Source organism: Pelodiscus sinensis, chromosome 2 (assembly GCF_049634645.1).
Source record: "Pelodiscus sinensis isolate JC-2024 chromosome 2, ASM4963464v1, whole genome shotgun sequence".
NCBI lineage: Eukaryota > Metazoa > Chordata > Testudines > Trionychidae > Pelodiscus > Pelodiscus sinensis.
Window position 1 is genome coordinate 157,087,156 of NC_134712.1, and position 26,300 is coordinate 157,113,455.

General features: G+C 45.1%; 1 protein-coding gene and 1 long non-coding RNA gene across 6 annotated transcripts in view; one reads left to right on the forward strand and one right to left on the reverse strand.

Annotated features, from left to right (window-relative positions):
• The window catches only part of LOC142827249 (uncharacterized), a 70,834-nt gene extending 47,433 nt beyond the window's left edge, over positions 1-23,401 (forward strand). Inside the window, exon 3 of the long non-coding RNA XR_012901849.1 lies at positions 23,276-23,401. This is a non-coding gene — a long non-coding RNA (uncharacterized LOC142827249). The remainder of the gene's footprint in view (positions 1-23,275) is intronic.
• Positions 1-26,300, reverse strand: part of VWC2 (von Willebrand factor C domain containing 2) — a 175,613-nt gene that overhangs the window by 53,655 nt on the left and 95,658 nt on the right. The window lies entirely within an intron of this gene.

Here is a 26,300-nt window from a genome sequence, read left to right on the forward strand (position 1 = left end):
GAGGCTAGTAGGGCTGCAGAGAGGTAGCTGGGGAGGCAAAGGAAAAGGCAGTGCACACTTTCTTGCCAATGACGAGTGGCCATTTCAGACTGCAGTATGCCCCTGAGGTAAGGGGCTAGATGACAAATGGCAGTGGGTCACTGCGGCAAGGTGAGCATGGGGGTTGGTGGTTCCCAGTGGCCAAGGGCCCCAGTGTGGGGGTACTACTCAGGAGGGAAGGGTGCCACAGTCCAGGTGGGACATGGGTCCTAGGAACACAGAAGGGTGGAAAAATAGGTAATAGTGGGTGAGAAGGGGATGCTCCAGAGCTAAAAAGCTAATGAGCCGAGTGTCCAGCAGGAGGTGCTCATGGCCGTGAGTCCCATACCATGGTACAATCCCAAACTAATAGACTTGTGCACACACTTAAAAATGAAAAATACAAATGCAATTGAAAACAAAACACTGTCAATGAAAACCAGTTCTTCCTGCCAAGACCAGGGTACAATGTCTTGCGTTTCTTTGGCTACAATTGACAAGGTCACTACCACTAAAGCCGAACAGGAAATGCAGGAAATAAATATTTCTGCTTTATAGGACACTGGTGTTCTCAATGTTAAGAAAAAAAATATTCAACTCTAAATACAGGTCTTACCAGCCGGGCAGCTTTCCACAGTTCACCTGTTAGTTGATATTCTAAGAGGTGTTGTCAGACCTGGCCACTCCAAGCTAAATGTGTGTTCCAAATAGTGAGTACATCAGTTCACACCACCTGAAACCGCAGACTTTTTGGAGGAAAAAAAAATCTCCACACATAAAATAGTTTTCTTATTTTACTCTCATTTTTACATGATTATAACTATACTTATTTCAATGATGAACAAATAGAGCACCCTAGTGATGAATCAGAGCCTGTAAAATACTTTAGTGAACTCAATGCTGGTGAAAGTTGCCAAATTGGTAGTCCTGTGGAGGACTTCAATCTCCTGAACAGATACTGTTGCCATAAATGAGATACGCCATTACAAGTCACCTTAAGTCAACATTAAGTCAACATGAAAGGAAACAAATTGCCAGTTTCAAAGCTCATGGAAGTCAGCAGAAAAATTCCCACGGATTTCTATGGCTCAATCTGTAACATAACACAAACACCTGCACATTTTTAAAGCAAAGCTACTACACCAAAGCTCCACAGAAACGTTCATCAGTTTCTCCTCTTTGTTTCTTGACTTTGTTCCCATTCTCTGGGATTGTGTTAATTTTTTTTAACCTTTTGGGGAAAAAAGCCAAATTTTCAGCTTAAAAATTTAAAATCATGTAACCAGGTGTCTATACTGGACAAACTAAAGACTAGATTTAATGTGTGAATTAAGAAACTTTACAACTGCTTATAACTGCCTAGCACTATTACTCTAGGAAATACTGTGCCTCACTGGATATAACCAGATAACAAGACTTACCAACCTTTCAACACTAGTGAGAGCTAATTGGCAGATGTCCAAAAGAAGGAATAAAATCCAGACCAGAATAAGACACATACTACTGATAAACACATAGAGCCTTTAAAAAAAAAAGGTCAATTTCAAAAAAGCTGAAAACAATTATAAGCCAAGTCAGGAAGAAGCATTTAATCAGAAAAATATGAATGATCATTAGGAATTGTTTAAGAACATTGTACTAGATGCCCCCCAAAACCTCTCAAAGCAGAACGCTGTAGTGGTTAAAAACCCAAACCAATTTAGAGGTGACGCTACCGTAGTTGCACAACAAACAAATGGAAGAAAAGGAAAGCTGACTGCAATAAATATAAATCAGACACTAGGAATTATAGAAAATTGATATGGGAACAAAAGAGCACAAGGAGAGATCTATGGTTAACAGAGTTAAGGCCAATAAGGAGTTTTAAAGAATATTAGGAACAAAAAAACTTTAATGATATTGGTCCATTACTGGAAATGGCATAATTATCAATAATATGAAGAAAGGCAGAAGTGGATTCTCTGTTACTAGCATTTTTTAAAATCAAGAGTTGACGTTCTCCTAAAAGACTTTCTATTGGAATTCTTTTGGGAAGTTGTATAGTCTGTATTACAGAGAAGGTCAGACTGGATAATTAGAGTAGTCCCTTCTGGCCTTGGGATCTCTGAAGTCATGTATTTACGAATAAGGAGGAGGAGAAAAGAGATAAGAACAAAGGAGAACCAGAGAAGGAGTTAATATAATTGTTCCTTTTATTATCTTTTCTTTACTTTTCCTTATGTGTAGCCTTTGTCCCAGCAAAACGTATTCTAAATGGAGGTACCAGCACATGATTTGAATGAAATTACACTGTGAAAGGACCATACACTGGTGTTCAGTCTTTTACAAAATAAAAGAACTGACATTTTAGCATTAAAATACCCTGTCCAGAGCAGGGGTGGACAATAATTTTTAAACAGGGGCCACTCCAAGATTTTGAAAAGTGGTCGAGGGCCACACTCTTCCACGATATTAATGGAGGAGATGTAGGGTCTTGAATGGAAATTGGGTGCAGAAGGAAGCTTGGAGTAAGGGACTGGGGTTCAGGAGGGAAAATGGAGTCTGAGGGGAAATCTGGGCGATCTAAGGTGGGGGACTGTAGTGCAGCGGTTTGGGATGTGACCTAGGGAAGTAGATTAGGGTCCCAGATCTGAGAGGGAGTATGGGTGCAATGGGGGAGGGCAAGGTTTTGGGTATGTTCGGGAGGTGGGGGCAGAGGGTTAGGGAAGGGAAGGGCTAGGGTGCCAGAGGCAGGCTCTGGCCAGGAGACTTACCAGCCAGCAGCCAAGCTAAAAGGTTTGCAGAGCTTAAAACATTCCTCAGCCTGCCTGCCTAGCCATGTGCTTGTGTGAATAAATGAGCCAAGGGGAGTGGGCATGGTTCTTCTTGGCTTCCTGTTATTAACAGGCAACTCCCATTTGGCTGGTTTCTGGGATTTTGCCAGATCCAGCCCACTGGCTGTATTTTGCCCAGGCCTGGTCCAGAGTATATAAACAGTCATGGCAAAATACAACTTTTTAATCTAATAAAATCTGAATAATTACTATAATGCTGATACATGCAGTATCAATGCACAGGCTTCTCTACACAGAAAAATTATAGCTCTTAAACTGCACTAGTATTGCTAAAGTGCCCACAATAAAGTCACAATTATTCAATATAAAGTGTTTTTACTGGTATAGTTTAATTATACAGGAAAAAGGGGTAAAATTTAAACCAATATACAACGTATCAAACTGTCATCAAATGGAAATCACTTCTAGCCACTACTAACCTAGCCCACACATCGGTAATGTAGTGGGGGGGAAGATGTGCTTTACATTTCAAATTCTCGAAGTCATCCTCATCTTTCCTTAAAAAAACCCCACAACTATTAGCAAAGTCTATCCACGTTTTTGATACGCTAATTTTCAATCACATGCTTTAATGTTTTTGGTTCACTCAAAAAAGTAACCCAATTAGCATCCTAAAAAACACATGGTTGTGCCCACAGATTCTATTGGGAAAAGATTGGTTTAAAAAAAAAACATACTGCAATCTCAATCTTCCAAAAGACTGAAAATGACTTAGTTATTCAAAACACCTAACAATGCTCTCTTAGCAGGATTTGAATATCACCGTGGCATTCAAAATTGAGGAGAAAGGAATAATTATTCCCAGGTTTCAAAAATGTTAATTGCATCTTCTTGTAATCAGACTAAAGTGTGATTAAAGTGTCTGGTCAATGGAATTTCAGAGTGTTCTTGTTATTTACAGTAGCTCTTATCAAGTTTAAAAGCTGAAATCGTTAAATTGAAATCCTTAACATCGCTACAGAATATGTTTACTTACAAGTCTTAAAAATAATTAGGTCATTATCATTAAAGCCTTCTTAACTGACTACAACTTGAAAGCCCTTAGAATGACTGACAGATCTATAAAATGAAGATATTTTAAGCCCATTTTTAATGTTATGTGATCCAAACAACAGAAACATCAAAGGCTGAAGAGTTTTAATGCTTTTTAATTTTTTTTCAGTTTAGCAGTCATTTAATTTAGTATTTTATTCCTTCCTCTCCCCCCACACACTATTCCAATTGTTTTGAAATTATATTTGACACTTGTGGCAAAGAGATGCAAAATGCTGAACCTAGCTCTGGAGGTCAACATTGATACAACTGAGAACTTCAGCTCAGAAGACAGACATGTTTCAAGTGACCAAGTTAGGTCATTTCCAGACAGTCACACAGCGCAAACAAGAACATTAACATATTCCTGTTGCATAACATAAAGATGACATCCCACATGCATAGAAAACAGAAGATGAGCCTGGATTGGGGATGTTAATTTTTCTCCTTAAAACACAGCTCTCTTCAGCACTCTAATATTGAGAACATGTATTCTACAGTATTCTTGCACTCTTCTTTATTGAAACAATTAAAAGCACATTTCCAGCATAAAGGAGAGGGAAGCTTATCCTTTCTACTTCTTTAGTGTATAAGGAACTAGTTCTGAAGACAATTTTTTCATTTGGGGGAATGACTACTGCAGTCAAGACTGGCTGAGACCCAATGCTTAAGCAGCTCATTTATCTCACACCTGATGAGACTGACTCAGGTGAGACTTGCTTCTCTCCCAGGGCTGCAATAGCCTTCGTTCTGTGAAAAAGTTAATAGCCTGGTTTTTCAACAGGAGCTGCAGATAGCTCAGCAGAATTGAAAATCAAGCCAGAAAGGCATTCAAAAGTAAATATTTAATTTGGATTTGGCTTATTACATGAGTGCATAGGAGAGCTGATGGGATAGCCTCAAAAGCTTGGCAGTTCACTTTAAAATAAAACACCCACAGAAGCATCTCATTGGCAATCTTTCTATTACCAGTTTGGCATCATTCCTACTTCCAAATGCCACGTGTCACTTAGTCTCCCTTTATGCTTCCAGCTCTATCTGCCTTTGGAATACAATTTCGAGTTAGCTACCTACAGTTTCCAGCTAGCTACCTCCGCTGGGCAGTTCCCTGATTTTGGCAGGCTTTGGAGTTTGATGAGTTACCTGCCAGGTGTTCTGTTTGACAAAGTAGGAGTCATAAGTGGAGCACCATAGGTCCACAGCACATTTGAAGAGTTAGATTGAAGGCATTCTGATCTGATGGAGCAATGCAGACATTTTGGGGGGGGGAAGGGGAGAAAAGAAGGGAAGCAGTCTCAGTTTGAAGTATAGGCAGTCCCCGAGTTACGCGGATCCGACTTATGTCAGATCCGCAGTTAAGAACGGGGCTTTTCTCGCCCCAGAGGACTGGAGCAGCGGGACGCCCAGATGCGCTGCAGTCCCGCCGCCCCCATCCTCCGGGGTGAGAAAAGCTGCTCCACGTCTCCCTGGTCTGCTGGGGGGGGGGGGGGGGAGCCCACCCCAGCAGACCAGGGAGACGCAGAGCAAAGCCGCGGAGCACGGTCGCAGCGGGACAGCCCTGGTGCGCCTGGGCTGTCCCGCTGCGGGCGTGCTCTGCGGCTCCCTGGTCAGTAGACCAGGGAGACGGAGCGAAGCCGTGGAGGACGCAGGCGGTCCCGCCACCCAGCAGACCAGGGAGATGCGGGGGTGGGGAGTGTGTGCAGTTAGTGCCCCTCCCCCAGCAGACCAGGCTTTTCTTGCCTACACCTGGGGTAGAGCATCTGGGGCGCTGCCGGGTTGGTCCCGCAGTGCCGCTCCTCGGCGCTACTGTACCAACCCGGCAGCACCCCAGCTGCTCTGCCCCCGGCATCCCCAAGTCAGCCGCTGCTGAAACTGACCAGGGGCTGACTACAGGAAGCCCGAGGCAGAGTTGCTCTGCCCCAGGGCTTCCTGGAATCAGCCGCTGATCAGTTTCAGCAGCAGCTGACTTGGGAATGCCTGGGTTTCTTAAGTTGAATCCATATGTAAGTCAGAACTGGCGTCCAGATTCAGCCGCTGTTGAAACTGATCAGTTTCAGCAGCGGCTGACGCCAGTTCCGACTTACATACAGATTCAACTTAAGAACAAACCTACAGTCCTTATCTTGTACGTAACCCGGGGACTGCCTGTACTTTAAATGTTGGAGTTAGTAGCCAACACCTTTTCTGCATAAGAGGCTTTCCTTATCTAGCATCGGATTACATCTGCTAGTTTAGACCTAATAGGTCTTTATATTTATATTAACAGTAACAGGGAAAGTGCATTTAACTTCTGAGGTAAGAATTACCAGTTTCTTAAGTAAGGCCCTTTATTAAGAATGCATATACCCTTGCACATACAATCTCCTTCCATGCTGCAATGTCTTCTGATCTGAACAAAAATTAAAGTAACTCCTAATTGAACAGATCCACATATCTACTAGGCTTTTTAGAGAGTGTGTCTGCCTTGAGTGTGTGTCTGTCTGTTCAAGAACTCGTCCTAAGTAGTAAGAGCTAGGAACACAAAATTCCATCTACAGCTTCATGTTATCATAATTTTAAAACAACATAAGCATTTGGCTGTGGCAGGACAAGTGGGATGTCTGGAATACGATTCTGTCTCTTTTCTGTTTGCTTTTATAAGACGTAATCACCAGGCAAGTGAAAAGGGCTGGCTGGGGGCATACTCACCCCCTAGACCGCGAGCCTCCCATCCCCAAAACATTCTTTGGAGAGGGTGGAGGTTGAAGCTTTTTCCTCTCTTCCCCCCCGCCCCATTCATATGTGAACATTGTTGGCTCTTCTCCTTCATGAGACAAGAGGAAAGTGCATAGTTTGCTGCATTCCCTCCTCTCCCTGGGGAGCACAGAGGACAGATGATTCTGGACCTGCCCCAGCCAGAGGACATGTTCCCCTCCCCCGACTGTGCCCACTGGAGCTGCAGCAGCCATAGAGGCACTATTCACCTGGCCCCAAGCTACTGGAGTGAAAGGGGTGAGGTTGTCTGAACCCCTTATCCACAGCCCCTCTCCAGAACAATGACTTCATTTTTCTTAATTTAATTAAAGATCTGAGCAACACTGGGTAGATCTTCTAGCGTGTACATTAAGGATGTTAGAGACTAGTTGACTATCCAATCAGAAAATGCTTATGAGATAGAGGCAGAAAAGGGGGGGAGAAGGGTACTTCAAAGCGGCAGTGCTGCATAGCTGAGCTGGGGATCAGTTATGCAGCGCTGCCACTTTGAAACCCCAAGGCGGAGTTTCAAAGGGGCAGCATGGAGTCCGGGGTCAGCGGGGGACTCCGAGTCCCCCACTGGCCCCAGGCTCCCTGAGGGCACTGTGGCTTTGAAATGCACAAGAGCCCCCACTCAGGACTCTTGTACATTTCACAGCAGGATACCCGTATGCAGCCCAGAATCAGAGGGACTTCCCGCTGGCCCCAGGCTGCACATGGAGTTCCTCATTCCTCCTTTGAAATGTACAAGAGCCTATGGACTAGTCAATGGAAATTCCATCAACTACTCAACTAGTCAGTTAACTGCAAGTTAACATTCTTAGTGTATATATAAAAAACTGCAATTCTTAGGGTTTAGAAAGAGAGTTTAAGGTTGTGTGGTGTTCTTTTTGTGAGCTTTCACCTTGGGCTTCTGCTGTATCAAGTACAGGAGAGTTCAGCATGCCACTGCCATAATTTTACAGGATTTCTCTGCCACAAACCTGGAGGCATGTGATTTCCCATCCCATCATGGGCCATTTAGATATAGTTACGATTGTGTTGCTTTTTGGTCCCAAACCAAGGCCATCAACATTTATTTGGTCATAAATTTTGTGGACAGTTCCTCGCTGCAGCCCTGGCAGATTGACGTTAGATGCGGGCCCTTTCCTAAAAGTGCAAAGAAATACATAGTCTAATCTCACTGCTTGGAGACTTGTACATAGGAGATCTGTCACAATCCTTTTAAAACATACAGTTTTTTTAAAAGAAGCAAACATAGGTTGTCTCAGGGCCCTGTGTGTTCTTTTCAACAGCCAGGGGATACAACTGATTACCTGGAAAGCTGTACTTGACTACCAAACCTACATATCACCTCTTATCTCCTCTTCACTCTCTCATACAGTTGTCTTTCCCTCTAATGCTCTTTACTTGCATGCTTCTTGCGCAAGAGTTCTTGCGCAAAAATTTTTGTGCAAGTGCCTGTCCATACTGCCATGTACTTTTGCGCAAGATCGTCCGTGACAGTGCGGACACTCTCTTGCACAAGGAAGCTCTGATGACCATTTTAGCTATAGGGGTTTCTTGTGTAAGAAACCCGTCGCTCGTCCACATGGGCTTCTTGTGCAAGAGGGCTTATTGCTCGTGAGGACAGGACTAACTCTTGTGCAAGAAGCCCTCTGTTCCAACACTTTACTGTAAATTTACTTGCACAAGAATGTACGTGCAGTGTAGATGCTCCGAGTTTTTGTGCAGGAACAGCTGTTCTTGTGCAAAAAGCCTGCTGTGTGGACGTAGCCTATGGGTACATCTACAGTGCAGCATTATTTCGAAATAACAACGTACACCTACAAACAAGCCATTATCTCAAAATAATGTTGGATGGAGGACTTCTTACTCTGACTCCTGTAACCCTCATTCATGAGGAGTAAAGGAAGTGAAAAGAAGAGCGCTCTTCCTTTGACTTCTTGCTGTGTAGACTGCGCCAAAAGCTGAATTGAGCTATTTTGACTTCAGCTAAGCAATTGATATAGCTGAAGGTGCGTATCTTAATTTGACTTTTGCCCTGCAGTGTAGACATGCGCGATGAGTAGAAAGGAGGCAGCATGTAGGGCCCGAGACTCTCAGCTTTTGGCTGTGAATTTAAAAAATGTTTTTCTTTTGTTTTTTGCCAAGTAAGATTTTCAAGTTTATTACACAGTACTCTGCCTAGTGTAATAGCCTATATAGCATAGCTTTTTGGTAGCATATACCCAACCAAATTTAGCCTATCCTCTTTCCCACAAGAGCTGTGCTACAACAGTGTTCTAGACTTGCTAACCCTATCTCTGAAGAAAGTGCAGGTATGGAATGGAAGATAAGACAGTTAGGGGAAATATTAGGTCCAGTGAGAATTGAGACCCCTTTGTGCTAGGAACTTCATACACGTGCAGATGCAAAGATGTACTATCTGCCTCAAAGAGCGTAGTCTTAAGGCGTATTCCGCTTAGATATTTGCTCTGTTCTTGGGTGGGGGGGGGAGGAGGGGGAAGGTGTAGCCAGACACAAACCCCATCTTGGTTTTTCACGAACTCTATCTTGTTTCCCCCCCGCCCAGAGAGCAAGAGAAAGGCAGTCAGCCTTTGATGCCCTGGGAACACAGGTGTGCTGCCTGTCCCTGACTCTACCATAAACAGAAACCAGACAGTAAATGGGCTAGCTGACGACCCGGGACCTCCCGTCGCCCTGATGGTTAGTACCAGTAATTGACACGCCTGCACTGTCCCAGGAGAGGAATCTTCGCCCATCACATACCAGAGGTGCCCATTGTCTGCATTTTCCCAGGTGTAAATTATGCTTTGCACCCTTCTGGGAAACTTGGTGTTCAAAGCCATTTTTCCTAATTGGCCACTTGAGACCAGGAAGAAGCCTACATGACCCAAGGGGTATAAAAGAGGTTCAGCAGCCCACCCCATTTGAGCTCCAATCATCTATACCTGCTGGCAAGTATTGATTGTCTCCCGAGGTCTGTGGGACGCCCAACCTCGCTCTACTTCTTCCCGAGGGATTGAGAGAAAGACACTGGCCACGCCAAGTCTGGAACACAGGGGTGAGAATATATACCTGCTATGTGTCTATTTTGCATGCATTTAATAAGAGCTCAGAGAACCAAAAGGGTTTCATGGTACCTGTAAGTGACTTATTAGTGTAATTTCTGTCCTGTCCTTTGTAGTGTCTGTGTTATCTGTAACACAGCAGTAGCATTTAACAACTAAGTTTACCCTGTAACAATAAAATAGTAACTGTTTAAGTTTTAACCTGACTCCTTCAGTTGCTGTAACAGAACCAAGCACAATTTAAAAGAACTTCAGCCGGTCATAAGGGACTCACCGCCCTGACCGTCGGCTGACAGGAGGTAAGTTACAAAATGCTGCTGCTCTGTATGCTACGATCTCACATCATTACAGCAGAGGTGCTTCCATAACCTCCTGAATGGAATTGGACATGTATGTGGGATGTAAGCGACTAGTCTAGGCTTATCGTGTAGTTGAGTCACTATGCAAGGAGTCGCTTCTCCCTCCCCTTGCTGCCTCGTAGCAAGGTGGCAGGGGGATAGGAGTCGGTGCTGGGGGAAGCAGACTTAAAAGCTGGTTCCCTCCTAGTACTGTCTCTGCCTGGGGAGTGGGAGTGGGGGACAGGATATGCAGGGGCACAGCGGTGGACCAGGCAAAAGCTGATACTCAGCTGTCCTGGCTTACTCCTGGTCTCAGATGCTGCGGCGCTGCCTTCTAAATGAAGTAAGAGCCTGGCAGCTTTCACTACATTTAAAAGGCAGAGCCACAGCGGGGCTAGCTCCTGGGGCTGGGAGCTAACCGTGCTGCAGCTCTGCAGTTTTCCCCCCTTATCAACTAATTGAGTAGTCAATGGAAATTACATCGAGTACTTGATTAGCTGATTAAACACAATTTAACATCCTGAGTAGGTATTTCTCCCTCGGGGCTATTGCTTTTGAGCATATTTAAGGTCCATTCTAATTTTTTTCCCCTCTGCACCTCATGGTAGAGGGGAGCAAGTCAACATTGTTGCTATGTGTCAAAATGCTATGTGTCACTTAATTCTAATTTTTATTTATTTGGGTGTGATCATTAGCAAAACTTATATAAAAATTAGGGCCCTAGTTGAATTGCTGGATTGTCAGAAAAAATTGTGGCTGCGTTACGAACCAGACATGCAAAATTTGTGGAAAAGCAATAATGGACCTTATTATTTGGGAATAATACAGTCTATTCTTATTTTTCCACAATTTTATGTTGTACATCACATCACAGCTCTCACTGTGAAAACTTCAGTAGAAGCCTGACATTTTTGGAATCCACAGTACCCATAATATTGCATGTTAATGAGAGAGACAGGTTTTTGTATAGGAAATAGAAAAAAATCCAGGATTTTAAGTGATAAGTAGATATATATTTAAAAATTTCTAGTGATTTGGGGTCATAAATAGCTCAGAAAATTATGACCTGACTCCCCATTGCCTTGCATTTTTTTTTGTAGTCACACTTGTGGTATAACCTGTTCCAAGGTGCACTGGTAATACTTTTTTCAACCCACAATACTGTATGAAGGAGGCAAGCAATGTCAGAATCTTCCCATGGGAAGTAAGTACATGCTCTATCTCCTTTAACTAGGACTTGCTGGTCTAGCAACATCCGTAGTCCAGCATTGACCACTGAGTTCCTGGAATAGGAATGTTAAATATCGGTTAACTGAATAGTTGATTAACTTCATGAATTCTTATTGGTGGTTTGACTATATTATAGTCCCCAAGGGTGGGGCCGGTAGCCAGTGTGCTCCAGCCTCACTCCCAAAGAGCTCTCTGCCACTCCACGCTGCTGCCTCTGTATGTGTGGGGTGCCAAGCAGGAACTGGTCCACAAGGGGAGCCAGTTTAAAAACCAGATCCCCCTCACAGACCAGCTGCCTGTTGCCCTGCGCTACTGCCTCTGATACACAGTCAGCAGCTTGGGGTGGCAGCAGCGCCTGTCCGGGGGGAGGAGAGGTGCTGAGCTACTGAGCCTGGCAAGAGCTGGAACTGAGCTGGCCTGCCTGCTTGGCTCCTATACACTTTAAATGCAGATCCACAGCGGAGGTAGGTCCCAGGCCTGGCCCAAGCCCAAGCCATGTCTGAGCTGGGCGGCTGGCCAGCCTGCTAAAAAATTTACTGGCAAGGGGGCAGGGGGTGGGGGGAAGGGAGGAAATGCATGTGGAAACTAGGTCAGATTACAAAGGATAAATATAAACAAATACTGTAAGTATGTAGGGGCAAAATTAGAAAGGCCAAGGCACAAATACATTACAAGCAAGAGAATGGCCAAGGACAGGGTGGTATGGTCATTCCTCAATGAAGAGGGAAATACAATAACGGAAAATGTGGAAGTGGCAGAGGTGCTTAATGACGACTTTGGGTTTTTTTTTTTCATCAAAAAGGTTGGTGGCAATTGGAATTGGTCCTGCTAAGAGTGCAAGAGACTGGACTTGATCTCTCAAGATTCCTTCCAGTTCTAAGACTCTTTGTGCGTACACACACACACACGTGAATGTAGAGAGTGGTGGTAGATTCTCTTGACACATCAACAATTTTCCTTTCCCCAGCACTGTTGAAAGGCAGTGGTAGAATCTACACCACTGTCCTCTAATCTCTGCAGCAGACAAACTGTATTACAGGCAGTCCCCGGGTTACGTACAAGATAGGGACTGTGGGTTTGTTCGTAAGTTGAATCTGTATGTAAGTCGGAACTGGCATCAGCCACTGCTGAAACTGATCAGTTTCAACAGTGGCTGAATCTGGACGCCAGTTCTGACTTACATACGGATTCAACTTAAGAAACCCAGGCATCCCCAAGTCAGCTGCTGCTGAAACTGATCAGCGGCTGATTCCAGGAAGCCCGGGGCAGAGCAACTCTGCCTCGGGCTTCCTGTAGTCAGCCCCTGGTCAGTTTCAGCAGCAGCTGACTTGGGGACGCCTGGGGCAGAGCAGCTGGGGTGCTCCAGTAGTGCAGCTCCTCAGCACTACTGGAGCAACCCAGCTGGTCTGCCCCAGGCGTCCTGATTCAGCCACTGCAGAAACTGATCAGCAGCGGATGAATCAGGACGCCTGGGGCAGAGCAGCTGGGGTGCTGCCAGGTTAGTACAGTAGCACCGAGGAGCTGCGCTACTGGAGCAACCCAGCAGCACCCCAGCTGCTCTGCCCCCCAGCTGCTCTGCCCCAGGCGTAGGCAAGAAAAGCCTGGTCTGCTGGGGGGGCACTAGCTGCACCCCCCTGCCCCCCAGCAGACCAGAGAGATGCGGGTGGCCGGACCGCTCGCGTCCTCCACGGCTTCGCTCCGTCTCCCTGGTCTGCTAAACAGGGAGACAGGGAGCAAAGCCGCGGAGCACGCCCGCAGCGGGACAGCCCAGGCATGCCCGGGCTGTCCCACTGCGGGCGTGCTCCGCGGCTTTGCTCCTGGTCTCCCTGGTCTGCAGGGAGATGGGGAGCAAAGCCTTGGAGCACACCCGGGCTGTCCCGCTGTGGGCATGCTCCGCGGCTTTGCTCCCGGTCTCCCTGGTCTGCTGGGGGGAGGGGGTCCAGCAAAGCCGCTGGACCCCCCCCAGCAGACCAGGGGGACAGGAGCAAAGCCGCCGAGGCGGCCGGTGTCCCGCTGCCTGGGCGGCTTTGCTCCCAGGCAAATGAGCGAAGCCGCCCAGGCGGCAGCTTTGCTCGGGTGTCCCTGGTCTGCTGGGGGGGTCCAGTGGCTTTGCTGGGCCCCCCCCCCCCCAGCAGACCGGGAGAAACTTTTCTCGCCCCGGCGGACACGGGTGGCAACCCGCCGCCCGTGAGCTCCGGGGCGAGAAAAGCCCCATTCGTAAGTGTGGATCCAACATAAGTCGGATCCGCGTAAGTTGGGGACTGCCTGTAGTCTGGAAACTACTAGTTTACTATGATGCACCCTATTCGTAATGAACAACGAAAATGCTACATTTTGCCAGCAATCTCTATGCTAAACACATGTTTTCTAAGCAAACAGTACTATATTATCCAATTGAGAAAATGTAATGAAGCTCAAACATTTTTCTCCATATAACACACTTTAACCTTCGGAGTTATGTTACCCTCTTGAGAAAGATTTTATGCCTCTGAATTTGCTACAAGTTTTGGGGATATAAAAGACAGTGAGCGAATGATCATTTCTAGAGGCAAACAACTGTGCATAAGATATGTAGGTGCTAGGTTAGGGAATTGGGCTGAAGCAGCAATATTTGATCTGGAACATTGACATAAGGCCATGTTTTTGTTATGCGAGTACTAGATTGTAAACTCATCTGGATGAGACTACCTTCTGGGGGTTTGGAGATTAATTTATTAGTTTCTCCTCTACACCTCCTTCTGTCCCGCCCATTCACTTCCAGCTGTGTACCTCGTGACTCAGCCCTCCCGGGCAGGTCACTATTGTGATTTCCCCTTCCAAGGAAAAATATGCCAAGGTTCCTGCTCTCCGGCAGTCTGGGGCAGTCTTCTGCTTCACTGCCTCCCAGTGCCACTTCCACAGTAGCTGGCAGGGGATGCTGGGCTCACCCTCTACTTAGGATTCCAGCTCATAGATGCTCTATACAGCAACTATTTTCTGCACCTTTCCCTGGGCTAATTCCCAGCTGCTGCACAGGTGAGCTCTGTAATCAGTTGCCTAAACCTCCCTGGTTTGCAGCCTAGTTATGCTGATTAGGCCCACCTGGTTAGGGTTGCCAGATGGTTTAAAAATACCGAACATCCCCCCCTCCCCCAAAAAAAACCACCCAGGGAAAACATTCTGTTGAGGAAAAAAAAAGGGGGGGGGGGGGGGGAGAGACCAAAGTTGTTGAACAACAACAACAACAAGCCAGCATGGCCTGTTTAAGAAATGCCTTTGAGGCTTTTTGCCGGTGGCCATCTTGTTTTCCTGCTTGGAGTCAGGAGACAGCCCGTCTGCGGAAGCAGGTAAACGGGGGGGGGGGGGGGGGGGGGGGGCAGGGGGAAGAGGGCTGGGCCTAAATGCTGAGTGTGTGTAGGGTTGCCAGGTGTCCAGTATTTTTGCCTCTGGCAGGAAAAAAATAATCAGAAAATACTGGACATTTTAGGTGTCCAGTATTTTCTGATTTTTTTTTTTAAAACCAGACAGGAGGCAAAAATACCAGACTATCCCGGTCAGTATTGGATACCTGGCAACCCTACACACACTCAGCATTTAGGCCCAGCCCTCTTCCCCCTTCCTCCTACACCTGGCCTAATTCATCTCTTGCAGGACCAGTGTGGAGTACACACCCCATCTCAGGCAGGAAAAGCTTTTTTTATTCTGTTTGTCACTTAGCATAGTGGGAACCTATGTACCACCCTAACAAACAACAGTCACCAACTATAGAGAAATCTGTCCCAGATGAAGTTGTAGCTTGAGCAAGGGACTGAATCCTGCTAATAACTGAGTGTGGGGGGGGGGGGGAGATTTGAGAGATGGAGAAGTGAAGCAGCCTATGTACATTAGTAAATCACACCACAAGGCTCAAACCTATAAAAATATCCCCCACTCTATCCCCAAAATCACTGCACTGGATGCTTCTGCAAACACAAACTGCTGAAGTACTGGTTCTGTGAGTCTTCAAAAGAGTGCTAATAGGCAAATAGGCAGGCTGGAAGATGAATCAATTCTACTAGAATAGGGTTTTTGACCAATTAATATTTTAGACTAAAATTAAGTGGACTACATCCCTGTAAACCAAAATATAGCTAAAAAGCAACGTGCCTCAGATTTTTCCATGACCAGCATCAATTATGTTGACTTTGACAGTGACACAACAGAGTCGGGCATCATAATGCACTCTTCACTCAAAAAACAACAGAAGACTGCAAGGACATCATTAACTCATCCTTGATAAGATGGCCTTATGTCAGCTCCCTTGGGATTCTCTCACACATCATGCTTGCCCTAGTCACAAAGTATACCAAAATGGAGACTGTACAAAGAGCCATCGCAAACACTGAGTGCAATATTGGAGTTACAGTATATTTTACTTTACACCTAGTTCTGCATTTGAAAGCTTTGATCTTCCACAGCTAGAAAGATTTTCATGTGAATTTTGTGGTGGTGGAGGGAGCTAGAGCCTTGATGACTGTAGCCCTTCTTTTAGGTAATGAGCAGGCACAGTGCTGCCCCATGGGTATACCTTTACCCTGACTTGGAGGAACCATCTCCAAGGCTTATCATTCAGCTTTTAGTCTTTCACCAGAGACTCCCATTTAGCACAAGCAGGGTGATCATTTGTTAGAGTTAAAGATAATAACTAATCAAAACACCTATAAATATTCAGCTAATTAGATTGCTCAGTTATCTGAATACTTTCAACATCTCTGCATGGTCTACTGATTAGAGCAGGGGTGAGCAAGATGGCATCCACAGGCGGGTTGATCTGACCTGCAGGGGCCCTGCTGTTCCCCCTTCCCCAGGCCAATTAGGGCCTGAGGACTTGGAAGGGCATAAAGTTTCCTCTGCCCTGCCAGGAGCATGCATCACTTAGAAGCACCACACACTCTTGACAGGGCAGGAGGAGACTTCGCACACGCCCCACCACCAGACCAATCAGGCCCTGGGGCGGGGAGGAAGCATGTGAATTTTCCTCTGCCCTGTGAGGAGCACACGGCACTTAGAAGTGCTGCACGCTCCTGGCAGGGCAGGAGGAGACTTTGCACATTCTCCCGCTCCCAAACCCTGATTGGCCTGAGGGTAGGGGAGCATTGGAAGTCTCCTCCTACTTCCAGGGGCATGGGCGCCTAGGGAGAACCTGTGGGGGAGAGGTGGGGAGTGGGGAAAGGGTCTGTGCTTCTGGGGAAGCCCAGAAGCACCTTGGCCCCGCGCCTTCCAGAGTGGCCCGGGGCCACTTAAAATTTTTTTGAAGTGGATCCAGCAAAAAGTTATTGCCCTCCCCTGTTCTAGCATATTAAACAAGGGGCACAGAAAAGGATCTCCTCCTGAAGCAGCTGCTGAAGTACAAATACATGGTATGGTATCTGTTTGAATGAACAGCCTCATCATGCCCGAATATTTTAACAGAGAGCAAACTCAGCATATTTGACTGGGTCTTCAAAAAATTGCTTTGTTCTCTCAGTCACTGAAACAATTCTTGTCTATGAGCCTACTGTAATGTTTAGAGCTAACCTAGGGCTTCAGGAAGTTGATTCTTTCTGCATGTGGTAGCAGTGTGTGTTTTCTTTTTCCTCCAGTTTTCCCCCCTCTCTTCCTCCAGCTGCAGAAGTGGCTGGTACCCACCTGCTTGCTCATTTGAACCCTACCAATCCATCTATTTTCCCTTTTCATAAATCTAGCACTACATTCTCTAAACCTCCAATTCACTTCCTGTCCTATTTTCCTCCAGTGCTCCCCTGCTAGTATTCCTCTTAACTCCATTCTTTGCAAACTTTTCCTCATTCCCACATTCTCTCCATCTTCTTTTGGGCTAAATCAGGATTTGAACTTAGATCTCAGTAAAATTAAAGGGAGTAAAGACAGTATTCACCTCCCATGGATCACTAATGGTGCTTTGGTCAGAGGGATCTATAAGCTATTGTGCTAACACAAGCGTCTCAGAAAACTAAAGAATATAGCATTTTACAAGGCTAGCATTTTTAGACAGTCATTGAAGAGCCTATAGTATTTCTCTTAGATGTTATAGGAAATAGAAAACCAAGTTCTTCTACCACTTAAGCAAAGATAAGTTCTTGATCTCTCTTAATACAATTATATATGTACCTATACACATGAAGTCAAGTCTAAATATTATCGATGAGCATACATCAGTGAGTTTACATAAGAATGGCCATACTGGATCAGAGACCATCAATCCATCTAACCAAGCATCCTCTCTTCTGACAGTTGCCTATGTCAGGTGCCCCAGAAGGACTGAAAAGAGCAGGTAATCAAATGATCCATCCCATTGCTCATTCCCAGCTTCTGTACATAATTATGGAGAGAGAGAACTCCTCTCTATTCATTCAAGCTGCATAAGAGTGGTGTTTATTTACCCCATAGCTTAATGAGTATACAAAGACACATATAATATTGTGTTGGAAGTCAATCTGAATGTGCACTATTTTATTACTTTTATTTTAGTCTGAAAAAGATTGCAAAAGTTAAAGGCATCTTCCTTAATTCCCTCCCCCCATCCCAGTTATTTCATTTTAATATCTTAAAACCTGTGTCTTGTTTCTTGCAGGGTGATTTTTTTTGTTTTCTTTAAGATTTGTTGTACTGTAAGATTTATAATTTTTAACATAGATTTGTGGTATCAGTGCTTTTATTGTTGTTTCTGGAAAATGACCAATGACCAATTCAACAAGCTACAGACCTGAAGAGCTATAGAACTATCTTAATCTTGCTAGTAGTCTCAAAACTCATTGGGAAGGAGAAAAAAAAAAAAAAAAAAAAAAAAGGACAAGTATCCTTTTTGGTTAACCAAAGAAAATGGGATTTCTCTCTCTGTGACTTTTACATAGCACTGTTTTGTTAAGAGTCACTAATGAAAAAGCTTAGCAACAGATAAAGGACATGTTGCTTCTGCTGAATTTATAGATTCTCTCCATTAAGCATCTAAGATGAATCACATTGTGTTCTTTTCAAAGCACTGTGAAATAGGATTAACCAGTGCAAAAATGGATGACTTAAAATATATAGAATATTACTACATATGTCTGAATAGTTTCAGTTAATAATGATGTTTGGAGGATTTTAGTTTCCTCACTGAGCTCCACCGGGAATAGTTTAAATAGTTTCATTGTTTTTCTTCCATACTAACGCTGGCTGGGATTTTCAAAGGAGCCTAAGGAAGGATAGTCCGGTGTTGGTCTAGGACTGGAGAGATCCAGGTTTGTGATCTGCTTCACTGCAGACTTTCTGTGTGAGCTTGGGAAATTGCTTAGTCTTTCTGTGCCTCATCTTGAAAGTGGTGCTAATAGTACTTCCTTCTCCCATGGGGGGGAGGAAGCAAGGATATATTCATTAAAGATTGTGAGATGTTCAGGGACTGACCCTCATTACCTCATATCAGGGTCTAAGATTCACATGGCCAGTTAGAGACCAAAATTCTAGCACATAACTAACTCCCTTAAGCTCTTGAAAATTCCAGCTGTTACTTTAAGAACATAACATCTTTCAGAAACAAATAAAGAGCTGAACCAATATATGAATAGTTTAAGAAAAGATGGAAAGAGCAGGAGGAGTAGTCCAGGTGTTCCTAACATTTTATTACCTTGTTTTATCTTTGCTGAAAACAGCATTAAGAGTGCAATGCAGTGAATTCACTTAGCTGCTTTTATCTGAAAATTCTTCAAGCGACTGAAGCATGTATTTAAACAAATGTATTCACTCTATCACTACGGCTGGCTTGTCATGGCAAAAAATTAGAGAAGTCATGGCTTTGTCATGGCATGAAATGCAAGAGTCATTTCACTTAAAAGAAAAGCTCTAGCATACATTTTAATGAACATTAAGTTTTTCAAAAGTAATTACAAGAAAAAATCATAAAAATATCCTTTAACAATAAAAAATTGTTTAAAACTCATCATGATTTCCCTGGTAGTTTCAAGCCATTAAAAAAAACATTCACTAGACTTGCATTTAAACAGACTATAAACAGAGTAGAGCAGGGGCGGCCAACCTGTGGCTCTTCAGAAGTTAATATGCGGCTCCTTACATAGATACCAAATCCAGGGCTGGAGCTACAGGTGACCTTATGTCCCACTGACTTGCAACAAGATTTAGATTGTCTACTCTAAGGGATTCTCTATACCATGCATTAGTCTTCCCCAGAAAGGTGTAAATTGTAATGGGCAGGGCCAGCCCGAGGTATTCTGGCGCCCCAGGAACAGACACATGGCACGGCACCCAGCACATGCGTGGGCCCGCCCCCCTAGGGTGCGCAGGCCTGCCCCTGGGGCACACGGCGCACACGCGGCCCAGCTACAGCCGCTGGCGCGCAGCCCAGGGCCCGCCCCTAGGGCGCACGGCGCAAGTGTGGCCGAGTCCGGCCCAGCCGCCACTGCTGGCGCGTGTGCCAGACCGTGTAGGGCCCCGTGGCCATAGGGGGGAAGGGTGTTGCTGGTCAGCGCCACGGGGAAGCGGGCATGCGCCCGGCTACTGCAGCGCCAGCCCAGCACCTGATGGCACTCTGGGCAGTTGCCTGGCTCACCCTGGTAATGGGCACTAGTGTGTCATGCACTAACTACTCCCCCTTGACCCTATTAGTATGCAATAAGAATTTCTTAGTGAATGTTAATAAAGCACTGTTTCAAGAATACATCAACCACCACTGGGGCACTCGTTCTCAACCAGGGGTATAGGTACCTTCTCTGGAGTACCTCAACTCTATTAGATATTCGTGTAATTTTACAATAGCCTACATAAAAAGCACTAGCAAAGTCAGTACAAATTAAAATTTCATACAACTTGTTTATACTGCTGTATATACCACATACTGAAATACAAAGTGCAATATTTATATTCCAGTTGATTTATTTATAGTTCATAGTAAAAGTGAGATAGTAAGCAATTTTTCAGTAACTGTACTGCGACACTTCTGTATTTTTAGTCTGAGTTTAAGCAAGTAGTTTAAGTGAGGGGAAAGTTGGGGGCATGCAAGACAAAAATCAGACTCCTGAAATGGATGCACTATTCTAGAAAAGTAGAGAGCCACTACAATAAGATACTTTTATTATGTGCCAGCAGAGGCCACAAGAGCGAGTTAGTGTATAACACCCAATCATGCACTACAATTTATATGTCAGTTAAAGACCAACACACTGTGCACACAAGCCCTTTGATGTCAAGGCCAAGTCTACACTAAAGAGGAATATTGAATCAAGACACACAACTCCAGCTAAGTTAATTACATAGCTGGAATCAACATACCATGTTGCAAATTTCCCTTGCCGTCCCCACAGCGGAAGGCCGATGGGAGCAAATACTCCCCGTTGGTTTCCCTCACGCCTCACAGGAGCAGGTGTACGGTGGCCGACGGGAGCATTAATGGGACTTGAGGTCTCTAATGCCTAAGTTTTTAAAATGGTACTTAGGCACTTTTGAAAATATTATACTTCTATAAATAGAAGTACTGAACATATAAAACTATAAACATTGCTAACAAAATATTGAACATCAACCAATCACAGTTGATGTTATTCTATGCACTTCTTGCATTTTTCCTGTGCGAGACAGGCACAGTGGTGTTAGATCTTGAGCTGTAATCAATTTTACTTACATGTTTAAAAAAAATGCAGCACAATGATTAGCAAAGCCGTATGACTTTCATATGTGAAAGTCTGAGCAATTTAAAGTAAGATTCTACTTTACTGACACCAAAATAAAACGCAATTAAAAATCCAGGATTATGAATAGAATGCACTGTATTGGTTAACAAGTATTTGTAACTTAACTTTCAGATGTTTAGAAAATCCTGAATAGTTCATTGTGATTTTTTCCCCCGTATCAGTCATTTAAACCAGTTATCAAAGTAAGTACAACTGGTATAATATTGCATTATTTTGATAAACAAAATATGCAGACTTTGGCACAGAATTCCCTCAGTTGCTGATGTTGCTCTTGTTCCCACTATTCAAGTCAGCCAACCTCCACATACACTGTGCTTTCAGGAGCCAGAGGTTGTATGCAATTGGCTGATCTCTGTATCCTATGGCACACACCACAGAGATATCAAAGATTTGCTATGCAGCAACAGAGATTGCAACAAGAACCAGATCTGTAGGTACACAGGATCATAACAGAATCTGACACAGATTCAAAAAGGAAAATGTTATGGCACAAAAGAGAGAAAGTTACAAAGGTGCCTAATGTTAGAGGTTCACATAGTGCATGACACAGTCAGAACAAAATCATGGGAGCTTACAAAGTCCTGAAAGGGTTCTTTTTGGAAATTTAGTCTATGACCCAAATGATATCCTCCACAAGGGTAAAACCTTTGGCAGAGGGAAGAGAACTCAGAAAACTCTTCCACATTTTGCCACATATTCACCTCAGGGAGGAGTTTTGAAACTCCCAGCTAGACTGGAGAAGTGGTTGAGATGGACATAATGCCAACTTAGGACATCACCATCATTGTAGAACAAGATTAATTCCCTTTAAACAGATGTTAGAGGGAAGCTCAGAGTTGACCCTAACATAGTAACTCATTAAATGTTGTTAACCCCTTTCTACACAAGCGCAAACTTGGAACTTCAACTTTTCTCCAATCTAGATCAAGGCAACACAGGATAGTCTCGATCCCACACAAAGCCCAAGCCTACCCCTGGGTTATTACCTCAGAAGCAGTGTTAACACTATATGCCTCTTACACCTATACCCTTCTTCTCCTGAGAGGGTAGCAGATAATATTTCCATCTGCAAGTGAAAGAAGCTTAACAGTAGACAAAGGGAACCTGCCATGTAAACAACCTTCTGCCCATGTTTCACTCATCCTTCCCTGTCATTCATGATGCTTGTAGGAAGCTGATACAGTAAACTTCCGATAATCCGGCACCTTTAGGACCCAGGGGGTGCCAGATTATCAGATATGCCAGGCTATCAGAAGGGGGGGCTATGAGGGGTCTGGAGTGGGGTGGGAGGGGATGCCACCCCAGACCACTCATAGCCCCCCCTTACGATAGTCTGGCTCTGCCCCAGGCGTCCCTGATTCAGCCACTGCTGGTCAGTTTCAGCAGCAGCTGAATCGGGGATGCCTGCAAAAGAGCAGCTGTGGTGCTGCCGGGTTGGTCCCGCAGCACAGAGGGGCAGTGCTATGGGACCAACCCGGCAGGACCCCAGCTGCTCTGCCCCAGGGGTCCCCAATTCAGCTGCTGCTGAAACAGATCAGCGACTGATTCCAGGAAGCCCGGGGCAGAGCTGCTCTGCCCGGTGCTTCCTGGAATCAGCCGCTGATCTGTTTCAGCAGCGGCTGAATCGGGGACCCCTGGGGCAGAGCAGCTGGGGTCCTGCCGGGTTGGTCCCGCAGCGCCGTCCTTTGGCGCTGCAGGACCAACCCGGCAGCACTCCAGCTGCTCTGTCCCAGGCGTCCCCAAGAGCAGCTGGGTGCTGCCGGGTTGGTCCCGCAGCCCCGAGGGGCAGCGCTACGAGACCAACCCGGCAGCACCCCAGCTGCTCTGCTCCCGGCTTCCCCAAATCAGCTGCTGGTCAGTTTCAGCAGCAGCTGAATGGGGGAAGCCTGTCCGGCTGCCCCAGCACTTCCGGGTTCCTGATGGTGCCGGACCATCAGGAGTCCCGGAGCATTGGATGCCGGACTAATGGAGTTTTACTGTATTCTGTATGTGAAATGAATTTCTTACTGCTTCAGGAGACAAACCAACTAATGCATCCATTCCTTTAGCATGCAGTGGAAAGGAATACCAGTTTCTAGAGTGGGTAGCAGAAGAGTTAATTGGGATAACACCTTGAAAGTGGAGAAATGATGGCTTATTCTGTAGAAGCCCTTAATCCTCCTCCACTGCCACTGATCAGCAAGACAAACATTTAGCTGTATCCATTTAAAAAAAAAAAAGAGCTAGATGTTAATGGATTTAATTAAACAAATTTTTTTTCCAGTTAAATTCAGCACCTAGTGACCAGCAAACTTCAGCTCTTATCCATTCCTTACTAGGTGGAGTAACGACACAAGAAAGTAAAGTGATTTTCCCAAAGTTGGAGTCAGAGGTCCAGTCAAGGTATGAAATCAGAGACTCTTCATGTCTTCCACACCTTTACTCACACTCTGCGTGCATATAGCCTCCTAAATAATGAAATGATAGCAAACCCCTTGCTACTAGCAATTGGAAATAGCAGTTCAGTTTGACAGCTGAATCAATTAAAAAAATTAAAAATGAATGAGTCACAATTTAAAAAGTTATCAGCTCTGATTCTTTTATCACCAGCTTGGGTCAAAAATCAACTATCACATCACCAAGAGAATTATACAAGTGTGGGAAAGATTTAATCTAGGGCAGTGGTCACAAACCAGTAGATCAGGATCTACTGGTAGGACTTGGCGCCTCTGACAGGTGATCCAGACTGGTTTGGCCAAGTGGCTATTATCAAGTGACAGCACTTCAGCTGCGCCTTCCTCCACTGCTATGCATCTCTTGCCCTTTGCCTTGGAGCCGTCCCATCAGAAGCCTCCTGCTTTCTGGGCAGAGCAGGGAGAAGGAAGGGTCCTGATGTCAAGGTGCCCCCTTCTTGCACTCTGTATCCTACCTCCACAGAGCAGAGAGGGAACACAACAGGACTTGCGATGGAGTTTTCTGGCTGCTTTCAGGAGTGATGCAGGGCCAGGACCAGGGAGAACCTGTCTTAGCCCCACTGCACCACTACCAGGAGCCACCTGAGGTACACAGTTCCCAGCTGTAGCCCACATCCCAAAACCCTACCCCAGTCAAACCCCCTCCTACACCGCTAGCCCCGAGCACCCCTGCATCCTAATGCCTCCCAGAGCCTGCACCTAGAACCCCCTCCAACATCCCAAATGCCTGCAATTCAAAGCCCCACTCACACTCCAAATCAAATAATCCAAGGCCAGAGCCTGCACCCCACCCCTCTGCCCCAGCCTAGTGAAAGGGAGGGAGGGAGGATGGAGTGAGCAGCAGCAGGGCCTCAAAAGGGGCCGGAAGAAGGGGGGGCAAGAGTATTTGGGTTTCAAGTAGATCTTGGATTGCACTTAAATTCAAAAAGTGATCTCATGCATAAAAAAGTTGAAGACCATTGATCTAGGGTATAAAACTGACTTTATATGGACACTGCTCTAAAAAGAAAAAAAAATACTGCTCTCTTAGATACACCTCATTTTCTTTCTTGTACTATCAATTTTTTAGCAGGGATGTCACTAGCTGATAAGATATTGAACATTTTAACAAGTAAGGCACATTTCACAACAAGCAGGCCAACGATAACACTTTAAAAACAGAATGAACAGAATTAAACATTTTAAACAACATTCCTTTTGTCTTGTGAAACTCATATTCCTGAAAGAACTCACAAAACAGCTGCACTTGCAGCATAAAGGGAGCATTTTGACACCAGAATTCTGACATCCATATTGTGCACTTGTGTCAAATGAAAAATCACTGTTGAGCTACATGTTCAGGTTCCACAAGTACAGCATTGAACAGACGGATCTTCTTCAGGAAATCTAGCATGGATTGGGATGAGTTTTGCCTCAAGTCAAAAATATAAAACTACCTTCACATTGAACTGCATGTCTTCAGGTAGGAAATTTCCGATAGAGGTACTGCTGGGTTCAACACTACTAGGAGTGCATCTCTGTGCTGCTACAATTTGTAAGCATTTTTTCTGAGCTTTGCATCCGTAACTGCTCCATACATGTGTGTCTACTTCAAGATATGCAAAGGAATTCTGTATTAGTTATCATGGCAGATAAAGGCAGAGGCACTCTAGGCCTATACATAGGGGCACAGCTTTTGGAACTGTAAGTAATTAGAATTTCAGATGTCAATCTCCTCCCTCCCCTTCCACACACACCCCAAAAGAATAAACCTGTGGCCCTCATAATTGTGATAAAAACCTGAAAATACGAACAAAGCATAACTCATGTAATGATGTCTGCAGACCACCTAAAATAATTGATTTTACAGGAGTGAAGTGCACAAGGCACCTGAGTGGGTTGTTAACACCAAGAGCTAACAGCACACCAATGAAAGATTCCAAGTGTTGCAGGAAAAGTGCTATGTGCCTGGTCTATCCACCCAAACAAATATACAGCTGCTAGGGTGATTATGTAGTGGAGGGAAGAGGATAGAGGCAGTGTTGTTTCTCCGCTGCCAGCTACCTTCCTCCTCTCAGGACATAGAAAAAGCCCCTACTACCACTCCCAGGCAGAGTTCCCTCTAATGTTTTTCATCTGTGGGTGGAATACATTTTATGTGCACGAAGGCTTGTGTGGATGTGCACCACCAGTAAAAACACCATGGACCCAGTTAATCAGTTGAGCAGCACCTGAATCTCTCCTGGATGGCCACTCAAGTACTCAGCTTAGAAGGAACACTGCTCCCAGGCAGTCCCTTGCGTTTGTCTCTGTTTCTCTGGGAGGGAAAGGGGTCTCCTGCTACTGCCAGGCCAAATTGTGGGGGACAGGAGAGAAGATCTGAGGAAGGAGCTAGCCGGACATCAGGTAGTGATATACCTATTGCCCCAGACTGCTATAATTATTAGGTTTTTCAAACAAGGATGTACAAGCAGGGGTAGGAAACTAAGGCTGGATGTGGCCCATGATTTGCCTGGATCCGGCCCCCCAAGGTTGGGGTTCCCCCAGCACTGGGGAGCCTGCGCTGGCATTACAGTCCCCCCTTCCCAGCCGTCCTCCACACATTGCCCCTACTATGGGGCTGAAATACAAAATCTACTAGGCTGGGGTCCCCTAGTCTCTGGTGTGGGAAGGGACTGTGTTCCCTTTCCAGTCCTTTTTTTTTTTGCTTCTTACTTGACATGAGAATAGCACTTTAACACAACTAAGCTCTGCAGGAAGTGTTGAGCAAAGATTTTTTTCTGCTGTATTTGTGCTGAGTACTAAGCACAGAAATCGTTATGAGTTTGGACTTGATGTCATAAACAGAGTCTAGCTTGAACCTAAGCATTACTAAGAAGTAAACAGTCATTCCCATATGTTAATTATGCTA